The 8,255-nt window shown below is 46.1% G+C and overlaps 1 long non-coding RNA gene across 1 annotated transcript; it reads right to left on the bottom strand.

Annotated features, from left to right (window-relative positions):
- Positions 1 to 756: 756 nt before the first annotated feature.
- On the bottom strand, positions 757 to 7,715 carry LOC126519284 (uncharacterized). Its single transcript, XR_007596546.2, has 3 exons — positions 7,651 to 7,715; positions 3,300 to 3,359; positions 757 to 982 (listed from the first exon to the last, which is right to left on the bottom strand). It is a non-coding gene; the product is annotated as an uncharacterized lncRNA (long non-coding RNA).
- Positions 7,716 to 8,255: the final 540 nt, after the last annotated feature.

Below are 8,255 nucleotides of genomic sequence, written 5' to 3'. Positions count from 1 at the left end.
AGCACCGATGCGTCGAAGCACAAACGGAAAGGGTGCGAACGCGGCAATTCGGTTTTCCACCTCCAGGCGCCTTCCTCCTCTGGCCCTCGCGGCGATAATCGTAATTTCGCCGATTTCACAGACGGAGCACCCACCTGCCTGTCTGTTCTCCTTCCATTCGCCCTCCAGGCAAGAAGTTTGAGCTAATATTATATATCTCCAGACTCGGAGAGCGCGCTGCTGTCATTCTACGCAACAGGTGGCTTTGGATGTAGCTGCTGCCTATAGACCAGCTCACACCTTCGCAGTGCACACCGGTTCCTTGCATAACGAGGACAAACGAGCTTACGAATGCGGGGGTGCCGTTGGCTAAAAGAAGACTTGAACTAGCTAGAAAAATATCCTTCACAGTGAGCCCAAAGATTTCGTGCGCTAAATGCACTCTTCTTTTTTAATTGCGTCAGAATGCATAAGAAATCAAAAACTATATTTCAGGAATTTTGTAAAATAAAACCATGATTTTAATATGAAGCACGTTGTAGTGCGGAACTGCGCAATAATTTTGAGCATTTGAGGCTATTTGACGAGAGGCCGTGCGTGGTACCCGTGCGTTTTACCGTTTCGCTTTGTGTTTTAGGAGCGCAATGCCACAGCCACTAAGCCAACAAGACGGCCCGATGTAAAATCAGCAGTGATCAAATGTACGGGGCAAACATGAGATTCTGAATAGGAAATCCGTGTTGTAAATTTCTGCTGGGCAGGCTGCTCGTAGGAAACGGTACTTTTATTCGCATCGTTATTCGTGAACGAACCACCGATGGAAGACACTGCAAGTAAGGCGCAAAAAGTGAGGAAACAAGGAACGTGCACATGCATTATTTTTTGTAGCACCAGCACATTGCGCTGTAGTCTCCTCCGCAACCGCCGGAAGCGAAGCCCTTGCTCTCGCAGTAATCACTACACAGGTAATGATGCGAACAACCGTGTCCGAATTCCCAGTGGCCTGAAAAACAGAAAGACGTCGTTAACATGGCTAGTTAATGTCACTGTTCAAGAGAATACAGGTCACGTAAAATTCATATTGCTGGGAAGTCTGCGAAGACGGGAAACGTGCCACTTGCAGCGTTTCATGAGGATATATGTCATGAAACAGTAACATTGCCTTCCGTAAATATTTCTGAGCACATAATAAATTTTGCGTCAAGGGATTTTGCAGTTGAATACCGAAGTGTACTGTTCTAGTACAAGTAAAAGGTGTGGTGCGCCAAGGGCTACAAAAAGTAAAGTACTTATTTTATGTTTTTCGTTTCCCACTTTCCCAGAAAACGTAGTTTTTAACTACGCCGGGGGTGATGCTACGGAACAGCCGCCACAGTGTGGCTGCACTGAGGAGGACGAAGACGACGTGTGTGCCGGTTTGAAATAGCGTCGCCATTTTGGCCTCCGTGAGCTTACCTGTAAATAAATTGTAAATAGTATTCGGCTTCAGCTTCACGTAACATTAATTTGGTGGTGGTGCGGGGTAATCGGGATAATAGCGCGTCGGAGAAGTCCAGCGGCTGCGGCAGTGGCGAGCGACATGTCCAATGCGTCGGCAGTTAAAACAAATCGGCTTGTCGTCCACGGTTCACCATTCCGAGGGGTCGCGCTGTCCGTAAGAGGAGTCAGAAGAGCGCGGTGGGGAAGTGCGTGGAGACAAAGGTTCCGAGCGTACCGGACGAATGGATTGCACGCCGACGTTGGACAACTCTTGACGGACGACGGCCTGGATCAAGGAGATTGTCACCGGAGAATGTTCAGGTAACGGGAATGAAGCGGCCGCCGGTTGTGCCGCTTTGACCTCACGACGAATGATGCGGGTCAAGTTGTCACATCGCGACGGCTGGTGGAAGAGGTCGTCACAGGATGACGTAGCAGCTGTGTTGGGAAGTCGCGTGATGTGCTGGGATACCCGGCGGCTTTTAGCATGCTCGAGACAGCGGCACTCCTTGAGAATGGTATCGGTGCTGGTGACGTTCGTAAACACCAGTAAATTGAAGGCGTCGTCAGCAATGCCTTTGAGGACGTGATTAACCTTATCCTCCTCAGTCATGTTCGGGTCAGCCTTGGCACAAAGGGCCAACACGTCGAGAATGTACGACACGTAGGACTCGGTCGACGTCTGCACACGTGTGGCAAGGGCTTTCTTGGCGTTGACTTGTCGACCAAACGGATTGCCAAAAAGGTCGCGTAGCTTGTCTTTGAAGAGATCCCAGATCGAGATCTCCTCTTCGTGAGTCTGGAACCACGCCAATGAAGCTCCGTCGAGGTAGAAAAGTACGTTGGCAAGCATAACAGTCGGATCCCACCTCTGACTGGTGCTGACACGTTCGTATAAGCGGAGCCAGTCGTCAACATCAGGACTGCCGACTCCGTTGAAAACACCAGGATCCCGAGGTGGGGAAACGGCGACGTAGGTCGGGGCTGCAGGCGGAGACGCTTGCGCAGATCAAGTGCCGCCAGCAGGAGCCGAAGTTGCATTGTCACCGTTGCGACCGCTGCCAAGCTCCATGACGGGTACGGGGAACGTCCACCTCCACCAAATTAATGTTACGTGAAGCTGAAGCCGAATACTGTTTACAATTTATTTACAGGTAAGCTCACGGAGGCCAAAATGGCGACGCTATTTCAAACCGGCACACACGTCGTCTTCGCCCTCCTCAGTGCAGCCACACTGTGGCGGCTGTTCCGTAGCAATATGTTCATATGATGCCCCTCACAATTAAACCACTACAAATTATGCTGAAACTATCCTGTACAGAAGTACTGCATAGAAGTACATGCAGATAGATCACTGCGAGAGAAAGAGCCAATACTAATTTGAGACTAGTCAAGAGATGCCATTTTTATCATCGATTACTGCAGGCCATTTTAGAAATGTCTTTTTTAATAATCCAATCATACAGTTATCTGATAGCTCTCACCTATTGCGCTTGCGTGAAATACGAGCTTGCAGATTTTCATGTCAACCTGGCGACTAGCACTTTTGCGAGTTCTCCGCTTCGCGTAGAATATTGTGTACGCATATGGAGCAACGTCTACACTTTTGGAGAAAACCGGGGCTTGTGTCGTGTACTCAGGGCGCTTCAATGGTGGTCATTACGCAAGTGTATCGATGGCGTGGCGCTCACACCTATGGTGAATGAAATTATGCAGTTATTTTACACGCTACACCTACTGAATTTTTCATATAATTTGCCACGGTTCATCGTGGCGAAAATCGCCGCTGGGTAGATCTTGCAAGTCATTGCAGCCTGCGTCTGCTCCACTCCTCTACTTACCAATACAGATGTTTTTCGCATATTCAGGTTGCACTTTTCTGGCCACGATGCCCGTGAACACTGCATGTATGACAGCAAAGGTTTCAGAGACCTCAAAGGATTGATTACGTCATCGTTTCTACATCTCTGTTCCCGCATCCCCAAAAACCAGAAAAATACGTACAAAAATATAACATGCCAATAGTTACGAAGTTTTCACTGCCGCCTCACCACGAGTGTAAGTGCTGACATAGGGATGAAGGGGTGCTATTTACCGAGACGCGAGCCTGAACCTACCCTCGGCTAGAAAAGTGAACGTGTAAAAAAGTCGCCCGGCGCGAGCACTAGCGGGTGCGACCGGCGCAAGGAAGCATCCACAATATTTTTTCGATGTGCTTGAAGGGGTCACCGGCCCGAAAAAAAAAAAAAAACTCTGGCTAGGAAAACTTCCACGCTCCGCTGAATTATCATCGTTATGGCATATGACATTGACATAAGACGTTATGACATTTCGCGATGAGCTTTCGTTTCTAATGAAATGGTTCGCGATTCAGAAGTAATCGAACGCTACGCTACTAGAAATTGTATAATAGTAATATTATTCACATAGCATTATTACCAGAAGTGTTTGTACTATGGCATTTATGTTAGGCGCAACACTTTCTTTTGAACTGCACTTCACCTTCTCCTGATATTGCAATTGCAACTATACGAACACTCGAAGCTCCATCACGCCATCGGCGCCACCCTCGGCCTAATGACGTAATATCCGATGCAGGTGCGGCTCACCAGCGGACAGTAAGAAAGGTTCCAGAAACGCGCCGTGCATTTGGCCGCCAAAGCAACAAAGCCAAGTGTAAACACCAAGCCACGCCGCTTAATTGACTCTGTAGCGAATCGAGGGCAGCATTCTGTCTTCCGCTGCTTCTGCGAGTATTACGCACACAAATACTAGCGTTGCTGCTGTGCGGAGGTGTGCATATACCGGATCGTGCTTCACACATTAGTCAGAGCAGCACGGACAGTAAAATTCAAGCTGCAAGCGCTAAGCGTTATCTTTCTGCTTCTTTTTGGGCACCTTCCGGTGGCAGCGCCTGCAGTCTATGCAATATATGTGAATGGTTGCCTGAGAACCCAGCACCACCAGTACAGAAGGCTGATGCCTTAACCGTTAGGCCGATGACGTATGCGTAACACGGCGGAATGGTACACTTTCAAGAATTTGCCTAGTGCATGCCTGCGCTTTAAAACACCTGGCGCGCTCGGCGCGTTACGTAGAAACAATTCGCTCATGAAGAAATAACAGTGGCATTTCACTTCCTAAATGTTTGTTACGCAAGAGCATAGGGACATCGCGACCAGGCACGCCGTGCGGCGCGTCGTCGAAACACAGACGGAAACACAAACGGACGCTACACTGACCTGGTCTGTACAACGCCTGGTGTGCCCCTGGGGAAGTACATATTGCTAAACACGGAAACGAGAGACGTCGCGAACATACACAGCGACCACTGCGGCGCCGAAGCACAAACGAGAAGGGGACAAATGCTACATTCTCTTCTACTCCTCCATGCGCCTTCCTCTTCCTCCTTGTCCAAACATATTCTTGCAGAGTTTTCACAGATTTGTCTACGCTTGCTCGTAAAATCGAGCGCCCGCATCCCTAGCAGACGTTGAATTACTGGACGCGTTTATCACTGTATTTCACGGTGCTTCTCTCATCCCACTGTCTTGCTGCGGCGCATTTCAATGAGGTGGAGGACGTCATGTCATGTCATTGAATATATTGTAATGCGGAATACAAGATCTGCTTTCTCTGCAAAGTTTGCCCTACTTGCTCAGAGATACGCTCGCCATAGAAATGCGCCATTTGGTCTCGGGGGCTCATAAAGATGCGCATATGCACACCAATTCCCAAAGTGCGTGCAATGCACCCAACTGTGACACGAATAGCATTCTTTGCATACTTCGAGCATGTTATATCTATCTATCTATCTATCTATCTATCTATCTATCTATCTATCTATCTATCTATCTATCTATCTATCTATCTATCTATCTATCTATCTATCTATCTATCTATCTATCTATCTATCTATCTATCTATCTATCTATCTATCTATCTATCTATCTATCTATCTATCTATCTATCTATCTATCTATCTCTGTAAACTTTTACGCAGACCCATTGATCTAAGTATTCGAACCAGAAAGGGCTCTACGTTGAGGTGGTGAAGCCATGCTAAACTTATTTCCGCGGAACGTCTCAACCTTCTCCTCTACAAGTCCTTGCTTCTCGGTCAAAGTTACTATCGTTTTCATTTTGTCGGAGACGAAGACTATCACTAATATCACCACATTATTTTGAATACGCTTATGGTCCTACGTTACGCTCTAGATGTTCCCTGCGATAGCCATGCGCACTCAATGTTTAAAAATATCTAATCTACTTCCTTTGTATTGAGCTATTGAAGAACAACCACTAGTTGAGCGGTGTAAGATAGGTATTAACAGAAATTATCCAACTGCAGACTCTTTTCTACCTTACCATCCAGAGATACGAAGCTAACTACATGCTGCGGCGAACTCCGGAACATTATACTCAAACGACTAATTACAGTTACCAAACCTTGCGTTTGAGATTGCCGCCTAGTCTAAATAAATTATACATTGTCCAACATTCGTTATTGTTGTGCTTTTCCTTTTCTTTGTTTCTGAGAAAAGGTATAAATTGAGTTTTGCTACTGTGTATTTCTGGCATTATGCATTGCACTGTGTGTCCGGTAACACACTTGATGATTTCATTTATGCATGATGTGCTATTGTAGTCACTGCTGTTTGTCTCCCTATTTCGATGGTATCAATACATACGTGCATTTTATATGTACTTTATATGCATTCTGTTTCTCTTGTGTTAATTCTATATATGTGCACTATCTTTGTCCCTGATCGTATTGCGACTACGATGACTCTACAGAATAAAGAACACTTCATGTTAAGCTTGCCCAGCGCCTGTGAAGAAGGGTCATGCATATCTTGAAGCCGCAGAAAAGCCTCCCTAATTGCGGTCCTCGCCCTTCTGTCGTTGATACAAAGTGGATGGACTTCATACTCTCGCCATGCCGTTGTCACGCCATCGCTGTTACATAGTCGTCGAGCCCACCATTTTCATTCTGTAATTTTGCCGTCGTCATCATTTCCAAAGCGCCTCCCCTTGTCGCAATGCTGCCTTCACCATTCCGTCGACTTCATTTCTTCTGCGTCATTCAATCGTCACCATTCGGTCGGCATTCAATCATGATTATGTCACCGTTCACCTGATATTGTCTTAATTGGCTCCTCTGTCGACAGTAGCTACCATTCATCCGCGGTCACATAAACCATCGCCAAGCTATCGTGGTGGAGCTGTGTTTGTTATTCCAGCTTCATCATCAATTTGTAATGTCGCCGTCATAATGCTATCGTCGGCGTACGCTTGTCGTCCTGCCATTGTTCTCGTGACGTCATGGTGACGCGGTTATCGATATACCATTATCATCATTTCAGGATTGGTGACTCATTGTCGTCATGCCGTTCTCGCCATACCACCTTTGTCTTTCTGATAAACTTACTGCATGATCGCTATACAGCCATCGTCATGCATTGACGCTCATGCGGCGAAGTGGACAAGTGAATTCAATTACCAAAGTGGGCCGATGCCATAGACAGCGCATCTCGGGTATAGCTGAAGTAACGGAAGTTTGAGAATGACCACTGAGGATTTTCAATAAGCGCACTTCAGCACCCAGTGTGTCGCTACATTGCTTGAGTGGTGTTCGTATTATCGTCTATAATCATCCTGAGACGCCGTAAATATTTAAGTGTATTTCAATCCCAGGTATTATTATTATTTGTTTTGAACACATATACGCAGTTAACAGGAAAGTGAAAACGAGAAGCAGGCTGGCCGAAAGGGGCACAACGCCTGCCTTCTCTCCTGAAAGGAGGTGACAGCAACACAGAAATGGAAGATAGGAAGGAGGGGAGGAAAGACGAAAGGAAGAGCAAGAGGACAAATCTAAAGACTAAAGTAGAACACAGTACAGATCTCACATAGTAAGGCCGGTCACTGAAGGTCACGCTAGTACACAATGTTGAATGTTCACGCTACAAATGGTACGAATCCCAGGCATGATTTGAATGATTACACGCTTTACATCATAATCTGCCAACTAGGAGGGCATTGAGTGATATACTTTACTCAAACACCGAAAACAAAAATTAATTTCAACACCATGACATTGACCTCAACACTAACACCATCACAGTTACTTAACAGAGTGCTCAGGAGCATGGAGACATGGTTCAAAATTTGTTTTCTGAAATATCGTACCAGTCAGGGCAAGCAGCATGACCACGACTGAGCAGTTCTTCATTTCGGCAGCCGGCGCAACCTGGAGAATGCGAAGATAGGAGAGGCTGTAATCATAGGCGTCGCGAAGCGCGTGTCGCATAAGTAACCAAATTATGCAAACCAAAGCGGAAGCATCAGTTTTAACACCGATGTCAGCTCTTCAAATGCATGTAAAAGGCCTTAGTGCTTTTCCGAGACAACTTCTTGGCCGCATTTAAATAGCTGTGTTGCATTTCAGACAGAAAGAGTACTAGCAATGTAAGTTGCGAGGGGGAATCTCAATTTAGGGCTTCTTTAAAGACTAAATGTCGAATATTCGTATGTCTGAAAAAAAACCTAAGCACAAAGTATACAAATCCGCGATTATCCACCAAGAACAGACAGCACCGTTCAGTCAAGCGCATCCGTTAGAACATTCAAAACTGACAAATCATTGTTGTGAATTTGTCGTATCTACGACAAAGTATGCAATACGTGAACCTGATAGAACCTTGTCAAGTTTCAAAAGTACTACTCACATAATAATGGTGTATTTAGGATATACGTGCATTACATCAATTCTGAGAGCGTAAGATAAACTATTG

Source organism: Dermacentor andersoni, chromosome 10 (genome assembly GCF_023375885.2).
Source record: "Dermacentor andersoni chromosome 10, qqDerAnde1_hic_scaffold, whole genome shotgun sequence".
Taxonomy (NCBI): domain Eukaryota; kingdom Metazoa; phylum Arthropoda; class Arachnida; order Ixodida; family Ixodidae; genus Dermacentor; species Dermacentor andersoni.
Note: the sequence above shows the minus strand (reverse complement) of the source record. Positions and strands in the feature narration are given on the sequence as shown.